Source organism: Thermobia domestica, chromosome 15, assembly GCF_964235325.1.
Source record: "Thermobia domestica chromosome 15, izTheDome1.hap1.1, whole genome shotgun sequence".
Taxonomy (NCBI): Eukaryota; Metazoa; Arthropoda; class Insecta; order Zygentoma; family Lepismatidae; genus Thermobia; species Thermobia domestica.
The window spans coordinates 61,365,686-61,379,496 of NC_137468.1; the positions used below are offsets into that span (position 1 = coordinate 61,365,686).

Sequence of the window (13,811 nt, forward strand, 5' to 3'; positions counted from 1 at the left end):
ATGTTCTAAGATAGTAAGTTGTAGTCAGAAAAGCTTGCTACACATCAAGGGGCGAGGTCAACTTACGAGATCCTAAGAGAAGTTCAGTTCTCGGTCCATGCTTTCTATGGGGCAGTTTTGCTGGAAAGTATTTATTAGTTTTCTGTTCGTTCTGTTCATCTGCCTCGTGTTCATTCTTTTCATAATTTCTTTTCACATATCTCGCCTACAGTATGCTAAAAATGAAATGAATTCTTTCCAGTTTTACGTCCCCCGTTATGCCCTCTAAGCTAAAGGATCCGGATGATTAATGAAAATGAGTGATTATGAAAGGAATTGATAGAATGGTAATGTGGGAGGAAACGGAAGAATTCTTAGAAAACCCACAGACACGATGTTGTCCACCACAAACTTACATGGCCTGGAATCGAGCACAGGTCCGTAGTACAAGTGTGAGCAGCGAGCACTGTTTTAAGGGATTTAGTTAATCATAGTAAGTCCTCTACTTCATCCATTATCACAGGTAAACGAGTAATAAAACATCCAGAACAGTTAAGAAAGGCCAATGATCTTCACACGAGCCAGGAACCCTTATTGAATTTCGTCTCACGATTAGTATTGCCCATGAGACGATGCGTTCTGTTCTCGTCTCGTCTCGTAAAAATTATAGAAATATCTTTTCGATTCTTAATGGGTTCTTTCTCATCTCGTCTCGATTCTCGAAAAGTTTTTCTCGTCGTGTCTCGTTTTGCAAATTTATGTACCGGTACTTGACGTTTCGTAGTCGTCTTGGTATAATGTTACTATTAGTAATAGCAAATTCTAATGTTATATAAGAACTAGACTTCGGCTAGCTAGGGACTTCGCCCCCAGACCCCCGCGTTTGATCAGCCTACGGGCTCTCATCTCTTATGTATCAGTCTTTGCAGCAAGACTGAATTTCGTGCATTTGCTCTTAATATTTTCTGAATTTGAGCAGCTGGGGGCTTTCCCCCAAATCCCCGCGTTTGCTCGGCCTACGGCCTCGTACCTCTTAAACCCACAGTTCTACGAAATTCCAACTTTCTTTTCCTATTTCAACTATCTAAAAGATGAGATTTTGTATCCCAAGAAAACACCCATTTAAATAACATAGGAATTTCTTCATACCCCCTTTAGACCCCTTAAGAACTAAAAATATTCACTTTTGTCAATTTTCCTGTCGCTTAGTCCTTGAAGGCTACAAGCATGTCAAACTCCATCATTGTAATCCTGCCAGAAGTGCCCAAACATTTTGGGGTGTAGAACATATTCCATATAAATAACATCGGAAAGATTTTTCAGTTCCCCATATACCACTCTAAAGTTGGAAATTTTAATTTTTTGTGATACACTTAGGAAACGCTAATGAAAACGTACGAGCATACCGAATTTCAAGTTTATGCTCCAATTTCAAGTAAAAAAAAAAGGTTCATTTAAATAACATGAGGTATTTCTTCATCCCCTTTTTAGACCCCCTAAAAGTAAAAACTATTCACTTTTGACAATTTTCCTGTGTTTAATTCTCGAAAAGATACAATAATGCCAAATTTCAACTTTCCACATCAACCTAAAGTACCCATTACCTTATGTCAATTCATGTAGTTTTATATATACTAAGTGGCCCAAAAGTAGGAATATCCCACCCAACCAGGTACATTCTAGGAACGTGCCATTTAAGTTCCATATGTACCGTTTACGTACCTGGTACTTGAAAAATGTACATTTCATATGCATAGCACGTGTCGCTAGGTACGTGCCTTTCGAGGAATTTCTGACACTTGAAAGGTACTTGTACATGCTTCACTGGAATGTGAGGAATGTGAATGGCACATACCCTATGTACCATGGCATGGTTGTGCGTAAGTTGCTTCGTATTGCGACTAGAGTTGCCAATTTAGCCACTTTGTGACGAGATCTGGCCATTTTGAGAACGTCGTTAGTCACATAATTTCCAAAGAGCCAATAGTGGCTTTTTAGCCATATGCTTTTCACTTCTATAGCCACTTTCTGAGTTTAGCCACATTGTAATATATTGTGTGTGTCATTTTGCAATTTTCTGCAGTGTTTTCTTTCTTCTTGCATGCAGTATGTAATAAGCAAATACATTACATACAAAATTAATATATTGTCAGTTATATATGGTGCTTATTGGGAAAAACACTCCCCAAAAAAGTTCATCTTAGACTGGAGAAATGGTTATCCTTCCTTTTCCATTATTATTTGGCTATGAAACAAATGCCGGAGACATATACAACCGCTATATACAACAGTGTGGTGTTGGAATGTGTAATGATTAGGATGTGATGTTTTATTTTATTTTTTTGAAAGTTCAACACTTCCAATGTACCCGTAAAAATGTACTAAAGAAATAGTGCCCATGTTTTTTAAATATTCAATTAGAACTGGACAATCTACATGAAATTTGCAATCGATCAGTGAAAACGTCATCTTTCTAGAGCCTGTAGTTTCTGAGATCTCATTGTCGAGAAACATATATGTGTATTTTAAAAGAGCTCCAAAGATGGCAGCACAATTCATTTGCATGTATTTCGGAGAAGGCTTACTAAAGGCAAAGGCCTTTGAACAATAATTTAAAAGGATAAACTTTGTGAAAAATATTTATTTCAGTAATTTATTTAAACTACACTCTTTTAAAAATATTTGTCTTTGTTATAAACGTGAAATCACAAATAACCGTAAATCAAAGGTTTGAATGCTAAGATTATAGGTTAGAGCTCGGTCGCTCGTAAATGTTACTGTAGTATTTTAATAGATAGTTAAATTGCCACACAGATGCCGGAGGAGGGCATATATTTTCAGAGTTAGTTGCTTGGCTTTTTTTAAAAGTACAAGCTTCTAAATTCGAACGTAAAAATGAAGCGTTAAGGTTTTAGTATTTAAGTACTCGCCCCCCCAGTTGCATAGCACTGCCCTAAGGAACATTACTGACATGCCTACTACATTCCTGGCACATGCCAATGCCAAGTAAATGTGTCAAGTACATACATGGTACGTGATATACATATAATAGATACATTCCTCGGTATGTGTCATGCACGTACTTTTGGGCGGAAGTAACCTTATTCCTTACATGTGTATTTCACATGATTGCTCTATTCACGTACCTATCATGTACATTCCAATGTACCTCGAGGAACATTCTTTACACATGATCAGTATGTACTTGTGTTGGGTGGGATAACCCTGTATTGATAAGTATAACATTCTAGTTTATGGGTTTATAAGGTTCGTCTCTTCCGAGCTTAAGGTATAAGTAAAAACAATGAGAACAAATAATAATGAAACTAAGTCTACCTGATGGATAACAATAAGAAATGATATAAAATGCAATGAGCTTATCAGTACGGGACTGTATACCTACTTTTTGGGCCACTCTCTAGTTAGAACTACTGAATTATTAGCATGAATTAAAAAGTTCATTAATACAAACGTACAAAAGTTTTCACAATATAGAACTAATAGTACGGTAACTGATTTTAAAAAGGCAAAATTTCGGAGTGTTAAAAATGAAATTCAAAGATCTTATTAAACTTCTGATCTTTTGGAGGCATAAATAGTGTCTCCCATAAACTCGTAAAAATTTCTCGTCTCGTTTTTCGAATTTTAAAATATACCTCTCGTCTCGTTTTCGTATATTTTACTATCATTCTACGATCATGAAGTGGAGACCAAAGGGCTAGTGCAGTTAGAAAATTTCTACCATTTTAAGTGAGAAATTATCCATTTCCAACAACTTTCGTCTTTCCTTTACTATTACTATTATTCATAACAAAGTTGGCCTATGGTCCTGGACTTCTCATATACCCGGTATGTCTTAATGTAGTAAATTTTTATTTTTCTATAATATTTTGCTCAAGTAAATCCTGAAACCAGTTTGGCCCGCCACTTCTCCAAGCAAACAAACCCAAAAGCTTCAAACACTCGACTATATCCCTTTAGCATCAATGAGTCACCGTGAGTAAACGTACGTATGTACGTACGTACTGCTGTCTAGCTGGTTTAGTGATACTATAACAAATTGCACCTTATACTGCAGAAATATTAATTGACGTATGACGTATGACTAAATAGAATATCAGTGTAATGAATTCATAAACAGCCACCCATAGAGAATCACGCTGTTAGCAGTGGATGGAATGGCATAAAGAAAATCATCTAATTGAAGACTGTGATTGAAATATACGGATTAAACAATACACTATAAAATGTAGCAGAAGCTCCAGATTATGAAATGGGGTTGTTCTAATTCATAGTGCAAAACGTGGGTTCTGGGGCAGCGGGAGATACTTGGCCATCCTCCGAAAGTTCTTGAAAATTGGGTAGTTTTAAGTATTTTTTAATTAAAATTAAGTAGCTTTTTTAATTATTATTATTCATCACAGCAAGGGCGCCGATGTCTCTGTAAATTTGGGAGGGGGCATTCAGATGCAGAAGGTATATATATGAGGATTTTAAGACAAATTTCGTTCTAATTATGCCAAATATTGTATATTCATAATTACAATAGGGGGCCCACATGAGCTTTGGGGGGCCCGGCTCTCCGGCAACCCCAGGATCGGCGCCCTTGACTCATAGTGCAAAATATAATTGAATGAAAGTATAATAACGTAGCCAGGGAGTTTATAGGATTCTACCTCCCCCTATCTTAAAACCCGTCATGTAAATCTGAACGATAGTCTTTGGATTTACAGATTTTAAAAGGAAAGAAAGTAAACGAAGTTTAATTTAATAGAGCAAAATTTAAGAATACATTTTTGTACAGTGATGTATACAATGTAGCGAATTGAAATGAAAGGTTTGTTTCCAGTGTTTAATACAAAAATTAGTCTTGTACTTCCCTAAGAAAATAAACGGAATATTAGAATTTCTCCCATTTTTCTTTCTTTATTTTTATTTATTTTCTCTTTTTCCTCTTTCTCGAGCACTTGAGTAACCGACTCAGAGACGACTTGCTCGGGAGAGTAATACTTCCGGAAGTAACTTTTTCGCGCGCTACCCTAGCTAGCTGTTTTAAGTTGGTCACAAAATTTATACCAGGGGTCAAGGTGGAACAAAACCAACCTCGCAGGGCTTCTAACCCGTTCCTACTATTTCTCCTCCTCCTCCTCCTAGTACTACTACTTCTTATGTGCACAAAAGTAAGTAAAATCTTTTTTGAGTAATATTTCATCTTATTTTAATGGAGAAAGTTTCATGAAAATTAACTCTCCGTGGACCAGGTTTGAACCCACACCAAAACAGATTCCTATTACTAATATGTTGCACTAGCACGCTCGTCCACGAGGACCGACAGCCGCAAGCATATATGTAAGCTACGTGCCACGAAACTGATGACCGCAACCAATCAGAACCGTGTATTTAGTTCCTACTTCCGGGAGCATTACTTCCCCGAGTGAATCTTATTCAGAGAAGTAAACTCCCGAAGCATGCAGCTAGTATATCACAGATTAGAGAAGTGTAGAATGCTGCGTCTAACTAGTAATTGAAAGATTACTGATCTGAGGCTTGGAAGAAGAAGCGATAAGTACTCCCACTTTTCTAATTATCCAATGTTAATTTACAATCAATCAGTTCATTTAACCTTCTTAACGTAAGTGACGAGAGTAAAAAGAAACTGACGAGCTTATGCTAGTATAGTTCTACTGATGTAGTTGCCCTGCCTAGCTGTAATTAGGCTATTGGGCTAGTAGTACACGCCTTCTGGGAAAACAATGCAATATTGGATCTTTCTCCCACACAATAGTTCCAGCATTTTAGGCTAGCTTAGGGTAGGGTAAGTATATTAGTTTCGGTTAAGTTGAGTTCGTTTAGTTTCGGTTAGGTTCAATATTCTTGAACATACTCTGCGAAACTTACCCGCATTATGTCATTTCAATCTTATAAGATGTAATGAGACACACAGGAAAAAAAAAAAAAAAAAAAAACGTGTTCTAAAATGGTGAGAAATTGTTCCGGTGATGAATGCTATTACTTAATTTATTCTTCCCTCGAATTCACAAAAGAGCGCGGTGCGTTAATGTGGCCGGTTAGCTCAGTTGGTTAGAGCGTCGTGCTAATAACGCGAAGGTCGTGGGTTCGATCCCCTCACTGGCCAATAAATTTTGCTTAATACAACATATCCTAAGCTTTCATTCATTTCAAGGATGTTAAAAAATGGAGGATTTGCACATACAACAAAATCGTGAAGCCATGTCATTGTCTCGCCACACCCACTCTGCCCACTCCGCGCCACTAAGATCGCAACGTTTCGAGCCAACAATCATAGCGGAAACGAGAGTAGCCAAACAGGCATGCCTACTCAGACGATGCTCGGTTGCTTTTAGCTTCATTGAGTTCATAGGAAAAATGAAATGAAATCTTTAAGTTTTACGTCCCACGGTTATGCCGGTTAGGCTAAAGGAGACGGTGATGATGAGAGATGAATGAAATGGTGGAATGAAGAAAGTGGGAGGAAACGAGAGAACCCCGAGAAAACCCACGAGCACGGTGTTTGTCCACCTGAGTTCATAGGATGAAGATACGTATGGGCATATCCTCTACTTGACAACATACTTGATTAATTTGGTATTTGTTACAGAAAGTTTATTTTTCAACCAGATTCTGAGTAAAAAAGAAAAAGAATTGAAAATAACATGGGAAGAACCAAATTTTACCAATGTATTTTCTTGCTAATGTTGGTAGACAGTTGCTGAGAAATCCCAAATCAGCAGCACATTAATGCAGACTGTTCAAGGTGACCAGAACTTTTACTTTGAAAAACGGGACGCATTCGAATCGGCGGCGGGGGGGGGGGGGGATGACTTCCACATTGCATTTTGGGACTATAGTAGTGTTTTCAATTTACAAAATACGTAAGTAAGAATAATAACACAGCGTTTCTAACTTAAGTACAACCCAGCAATACTTTTAACTACTTGAACACTCAGAATTACAACTCAATTTACACTTGAACCACAGAACACTCAATTCCCATCTGAACATTCAGAAGTTTTAGGCACGGCTGAACCTTCCCAATGAGTGTCGGTGCGATAAAGCGTAGAATTTGCATTGACCATTTATATTTTGAATAATAATTACGGGACATCTGGGTCATTTTTGCTTAAAAACGGGACATCTAGGCGTCCCGTTTGAGAATGAGCAACAAACGGGACAACGGTTGAAAATAAGGGACTGTCCCGGCTAAAACGGGACGTCTGGTCACCTTGAGACTGTTATGTGCTTTTGAAGCTCATTAAGAACTATTAAGCAAAATGGTCAAGTTATTGTTAAAAAAAAAATTAATATCAAAATCACTTGTGTATTGCTTGTATGTTTAGAAATCAACTTTTAATTACCGGTATTTATTTTTCTATGATATGCATCCTGTATTTACAGTGCAAAGATATGGCAACCCTAACTCTGCAGTACTGTAAAGGTCAGGTGACGCATACGAAATGAGATTTATTAATTTTTAAAAGAGAGAACAACTTTATTTCTGTTCAACTGAAACACCATTAAATTTGGTTCCACGGGACTATAGTGTATTTTGTATTGAGCGAAGCAAAATAGATGTGGCCAGTGAGGGGATCGAACCCACGACCTTCGCGTTATTAGCACGACGCTCTAACCAACTGAGCTAACCGGCCATTAAAGTAAGAACAACCATACTCCTTTACATTTTTCCAGTACAAATAATTAGGTAACAGCTTTTGTAGCCGATGTAGTTAAGCCAAACAACTTAAGGAAAAAAATAAAATGAAATCTTTTGAGGCTATGCCGGCTAGGCTAAAGGAGAGTGTGATGATGATAAATGAATGAAATGGTGGAATTAAGGAAGTAGAGGAAACGGGAGATCCCCTTAAAAACTCTCACTCAAAAGTTCACTTAGCATGAGCTGGCTTCGAAGAACAGACCCCATGCATCAGAGGACAGTCTAATACGTTTAGCTGATAATAGGGAGGAGAACACCAACCAGTGACCTGTTAGTCCCCGCATGTAAGCACTGTCAGTGGATTAAGTTAAAAACTTATTGTTGACTCAGTACATCTTCAAAGACTAATTGCTAATTGTATCAAATTCTATGTACGGTACTTCGGTTAAAGAACAGAGCCTTACTTCAAAATGTCAGAAATTCATTGAAGTACATCTAATTTGTAAGGTAAAGCTTTATGATGTATGTAGTTAAAGTATTGTAGACAATCGTAGTTATTTTATTAAAATTGAATTTCCTTTTAATCTTGATATGGTAACCATCACAGTTAATTCAAAGTTACATGTTTGAAAACTATTATTTTAGTGGAAAGAGTGTTGAACATTTGTTGGTTATCATAATCATTATTACAATTATTTTTATCAATAAAATACGATATACTTGTAGATGATAATGATAATAATAATAATAATAATAATAATAATAATAATAATTATTATTATTATTATTATTATTATTATTATTATTATTATTATTATTATTATTATTATTATTATTATTATTATTATTATTATTATTATTATTATTATCCAGTGAAATTTCAGTTACACTTTATTCATTTATATTGTTTGTTTTTTTTCAAGAATCATAGCTAAGTGTAGTCATTTTTCACTTTAACTATCTGGTATCCATATCCAATATCTAATATAAATAAAATTAAGTTTGTTTGTGTGTTTGTCTGTCTGTCTGTGTGCGACCTGGGGACCAGACGAGTGGACCGAGAGTTACCAAAATTTGGTCACGGGCATCTTGGTCCAGGCCCCAGATTAAGACGAAGGGCTTTTTTCAAATTTCGAACCAGGGAGTCTCACGGGGGGATTTTACCGAGACCGGCTTCGGGACCAGACAAGTTGACCGAGAGTTACCAAATTTTGGTCACGGATAACTTGGTCCAGGTTCCAGATCAAGAAGAAGCGTTTTTATTTTTAAATTTCGAACCAGGGGGTCTCAGGGGGGGGCGTTTACCAGGACCGGCCCTGGGACCAGACAAATTGACCGAGACTTACTAAATTTTTGTTACGGATACCTTGGTCCAGGCACCAGACCAAGGTGAAGCGTTTTTTTTTTTTTTAAGTCGAACCAAGGGGTCTCAGGAAAGCATTTACCGGGTCATGTAAAAGTAGAAGAAAATGACCGATATTAGTGTCGAATTTATAGTTTTCGCAGTCGCTAGGATCAATGGTGAAACTCCGATCGCATTAACTTCCAAATTTAACCTATTCGGCTGCGGCCGGGGGTTACCGGGGGGATACCGAGACGTGTAAAAGTAATCCAAAATGACCGATATTAGTGTCAAATGCATAGTTTTCGTGGTCGCTGAGATCAATGGTGACATTTCCATTAGCGATGACTTGCAAATTTAGCTACCATTGTATGTGTGCTGGGAGTCAGCAGGGGGGAGATACCGAGACATGTAAAAATAGTCCAAAATGACCGATATTAGTGTCAAATACATAGTTTTCGCTGTCGTTGAAATGAATGGTGATATTCCTACAGGCGTTGACTTCCAAATACAGCCCCCATGCGAAATATATATATATAAGTAAATGTATTTTGATTTCGTGGATAGTGGATAAAAATGTGGCTTTGCATTTTACTTCACCTCTGCTGAGATCGCAAATCTTAGTTGGTAGTAATATATATAGGTAATCTGAGTCTTAACGATCCAATTCTATTTTAGTTTTTAACTTTTTCTTTCTATCGTGACATTAGGGTATGATATTTTCACCAGGTGGTAAGAATGTGCTGACATAATTTTACCGTGGGAGTTGAAGTATGATGTCATATTTTTACCTCCCGGAATAAATGTGCTGTCATATTCCCCCCGCCCCGGTAAAAATACGTAGGGATAAGAATATATGACATGAGTATTAACTTGCAAATATCGGACAAATGTTCTCCCTGTACAACCTTCATACAGCATAAGAAAATAGATTCCCAATTACAGATCAATCTTGTATATACAGAACGTGTGACAATCCTAGAGATATACCAGATTGAGGCAACAGCTAGTCACCCGTTCCGTTTCAAGCATTGCTATCGGCTGAATTAATTCCTCTCCACGGCTGAAAGGATCTCTCGCTTAGCAACAGCTGAAGCCTTATTGGCTCAACGTGTGGGTGTGTCGAGAGTGTGAGCTTAGTTCGCATTTTGCCACGGATAAAGATATTTTGGCAGCACTATAGTACCTACGTGTGCTAAAAGATAGACGCGGATGGGGGAATAGGTAAGTACAGCCAAACGCATCGTAACTTCCTCTTTTGATTAATTACTGTTAATATTGTGCTCATTGCTGTTGTTTCCAAATAAAAGTCGTGCAAAACTTTTTATTTTTATTTTAATTATTTATTTCTGAAATCCGGTTAATTGGAACTGTAGTCAGCATTGACAATTTAGTTCTTTTACAACTAAATATTTCCTTCTTGGAAGGTTGTCTAGTTGGTAAATTAATGTTTTGATTGCTAGTGGAAATGGGAATAGAGTAGAGTAAGAAATTTTCTGGGTGCGTCGACGCCGAGGGCTTTTTACACCCATACAAAGTCAGGACTTAACAAGAAAAATTTGTTTTAAAATAATTAAAAATTAGTTAGTTTTTTTTTTTAATTTCCACATCAAGTAACTTTTGAATATGTGCTTTCTTTTTAATTTATGTGTTTTTTGCTTCAACCAATAAAGTAGCCATTTGTAACTACAAGTAAAATGTTAATTCGCCATAGGTTTATAATGAATTAAAATAATAGAAATGTTCAAATCAGTTGTGAAATCTTTCAATGTTTCCTGTTAACTAGCAATAAAAAGTAATTATTTCGTAAATATATTGATATCATATATAGGCAAGAAGCGTCAAGAACATTTTTTTTATATAACGATTGTGGTAACCATAATATAAGTCGTGATATCAATATATTTACGAAATAGATTACTTTTTGTTGCTAGTTAACATGGAACATTGAAAGATTTTACAACTGATTTGAATATTTCTATTGTTTTAATTCCTTATAAACATATGGGGAATTGATATTTTACTTGTAGCTAAAAATAGCTGCTTTATTGGTTGAAGCAAAAATAAAGTCGACTCTAGCGGGAATTGAAGCCGGGACCATTTGAACGAGTCACAGGCGGTACTCACTGTGCCACGCCGTCACTTGATAAATTTGCGCATCGTACGATATATGTGGCGAGTCGGATGGACCTAAAGTTCATTTACCAACATCTGCTTTCTACTTGTTAGATATTCCTTTAAAACCATAAAAGTGAAGTAAAATATATATTTTAAAACTTGAAGACGTATTGAAAATATGCACGATTATTATCATTAATTATTCTGAATGATAAAGTATTTTTTTTTTTTTTTTTTTTAAGGATCTGGCTGGAAATTTATTTAAGAAACATTAACTGCAGCGTACGTAATAAATATCAAATAAAAGAGCAAGTTTGGATATATTTTGTTAAGTAAAACTAAATGGCCAATGAGGGGATCGAACCCACGACCTTCGCGTTATTAGCACGACGCTCTAACCAACTGAGCTAACCGGCCATTGTACCGTTGTTATTTTGCGCTTTTGCTAGTGTGGATACGTTACGCAACAGCTTTTGTAGCCGATGTAGTTCAAACGTTCGGCTGATAATAGTAAGGAGGAATCCATCAGGGTTCTAGTATCTCTGAAGAGCATGGATGTCTTTAATTCTTGGAACGCTACTTTGCGAATTTGCGGTAAAAATAATTTACGAAATCACATTCATCACCGGTTTCGATTTCCTGTGGGGGCACTCGATCGAAAAGAGTATAATAAGATTTCTCATGCCAGCCATCCTGAATGAGGTTTTCCACATTCACAGCAGGCAAATGCCGGGGTGGTACCTAACTGTTTCGGTCCCAGGCTGCTTCCTTCCTTCCCTTTCCCTGGATAGTGTGTTCGCCGAGGGACGTCATCCCGCATACCTGACGGGTTAAATGGGCATAGATGCCGAAAGTCCAGAAATCTAAATCCTAAATCCTACCACATTCATAACCGGAACGATTTCTCACAATACCTTTACAACACGGTGTCTTTCCCTTGTGCTTATTACATGTTACGACACGGAGATTAGTATATTGGGGTAAATGCCACAGAGTAGGTCCAGGAACCTAACTGACACTAAACTAAACAAATCCAACCTAACCTAAACTAACCTACTTACTCTAGCCTACCTTTAAGCTAGCCTGAAATGCTGGGATAGCGGTCCACTTCATCAGTACAACAATAGTAGCAAAGGCTCGCCAGTTTGCCAGTTTCTTTTTGTTCTGATCGCGTACTGTACGTTAAGGAAATACTGAACTGATTAATTGAAAATAAATTTTAGATAATTAGAAAAGCGACATTTGAGCAGAGCTGGATTAACCCATCTGAAGGCCCGAGGCTAGAAAAAAATATATGGCCCTGCTGACTTCACCTAACACATTTTTGTGAAAGTACAGAATGGAAGTTAAGGGAATGTTTCATATTTTTTGTCATATTTTATTTTATGACGATGATTGTATCTTTATGATTCTTTTTAGATAGTCAATTGAGATTTTGATCAGAGTGGAGGTCTCTATCCACCTGAAGGCCCGAGGCTATAACCCCCTCCAAGCTCCCCCGCTAAATCCGGCCCTGCATTTGAGTAATTACTGTTTCTTCCTCTACTCCTCAGGACATCAATCTTTCGATTGGTTTTGACACTTTCCTATTCAGAAACATATTTTTCATCTCCATATAGCTACCTATGTTTCAGGAGAGTTCACATATCAAGGTCTGTGCTCGAGAAAGAAGAAAAATAATAAGGAAAATAAACTAAAATAAAGAAAGAAGGAAAAGCATGAGAGATTCTAATCTTTCTCTGTTTTGTTAAATAACTCTATGGCTTGGCTTATTCATAAAGAGAGGGATACAATACTGATTTTTTTAAAAAATAGACATGCATTTCATTTCAATACTCTGCGTTGTGTATATTATTATTATTATTATTATTATTATTATTATTATTATTATTATTAATAATAATAATAATAATAATAATAATAATAATAATAATAATAATAATAATAATAATAATAATAATAATAATAATATACAAAAATATGTGTTTAAATTTTGTTTTATTGAACGAAATTTCATTTGCTTTCTTTCCTTTCAAAATCTGTAAATCCAAAGACTAGTTCAGTTTGACATGACGAGTTCTAAGATTGGCATGAAGAATTCTAAGATAAGAGTATAGAATATTATAAACTCCCTAGTTTCGCTGTCATACTTTCATTCAAGAATGTAATGCACCGTGAAGAATAAAAAATATACTCAACTTTCATTCAAACGTACATTAATCTGTATCTTCACAATAGTCAATTTTCAAAAACATCTGGAGGAAGGTCCCCGGGTCTCCGCTAACTTTGACAGTACCCCAGAAGCCCGGTTTTGCACTGTGAATTAGAACAACCCCACTATTTTTCAAAATCTGGCGCTCCTGTTATATTCTGTATTGTTTGGTCCATATGTTTCAATCACAGCTTCCATTAGGTGATTTTCCTTCTGCCATTCATTCTACAAGTAATAGAGTGATTCTCGATGTGGCGACTGATTATGAATCATTACACTGATAGTCTATTGTTACATACGTCAAGTAATATTCCTCCAATCTAAGGTGCATATTATGCTATAGTAACTCAAAACTAGGGATGCGCACGAGTCGAGTCGAGACAGAATTTTCCTGAGGAAATTCGAGTCGAGACACAGCTCTTCCAATAGAAAAATATACGTTTTTCGAGTCGAGACATCACTTTTACAGCACATTTTCGAGACGAGAT

General features: G+C 36.5%; 1 protein-coding gene and 3 non-coding genes across 4 annotated transcripts in view; 2 read left to right on the top strand and 2 right to left on the bottom strand.

Annotated features, from left to right (window-relative positions):
* LOC145671045 (ATP-dependent translocase ABCB1-like) overlaps positions 1-13,811 on the top strand; it is a 124,155-nt gene that overhangs the window by 27,425 nt on the left and 82,919 nt on the right. The window lies entirely within an intron of this gene.
* On the top strand, positions 6,042-6,115 carry TRNAI-AAU (transfer RNA isoleucine (anticodon AAU)). Its single transcript has one exon. It is a non-coding gene; the product is annotated as a tRNA-Ile (tRNA).
* Positions 7,573-7,646, bottom strand: TRNAI-AAU (transfer RNA isoleucine (anticodon AAU)). The gene has a single exon. It is a non-coding gene; the product is annotated as a tRNA-Ile (tRNA).
* Positions 11,455-11,528, bottom strand: TRNAI-AAU (transfer RNA isoleucine (anticodon AAU)). The gene has a single exon. It is a non-coding gene; the product is annotated as a tRNA-Ile (tRNA).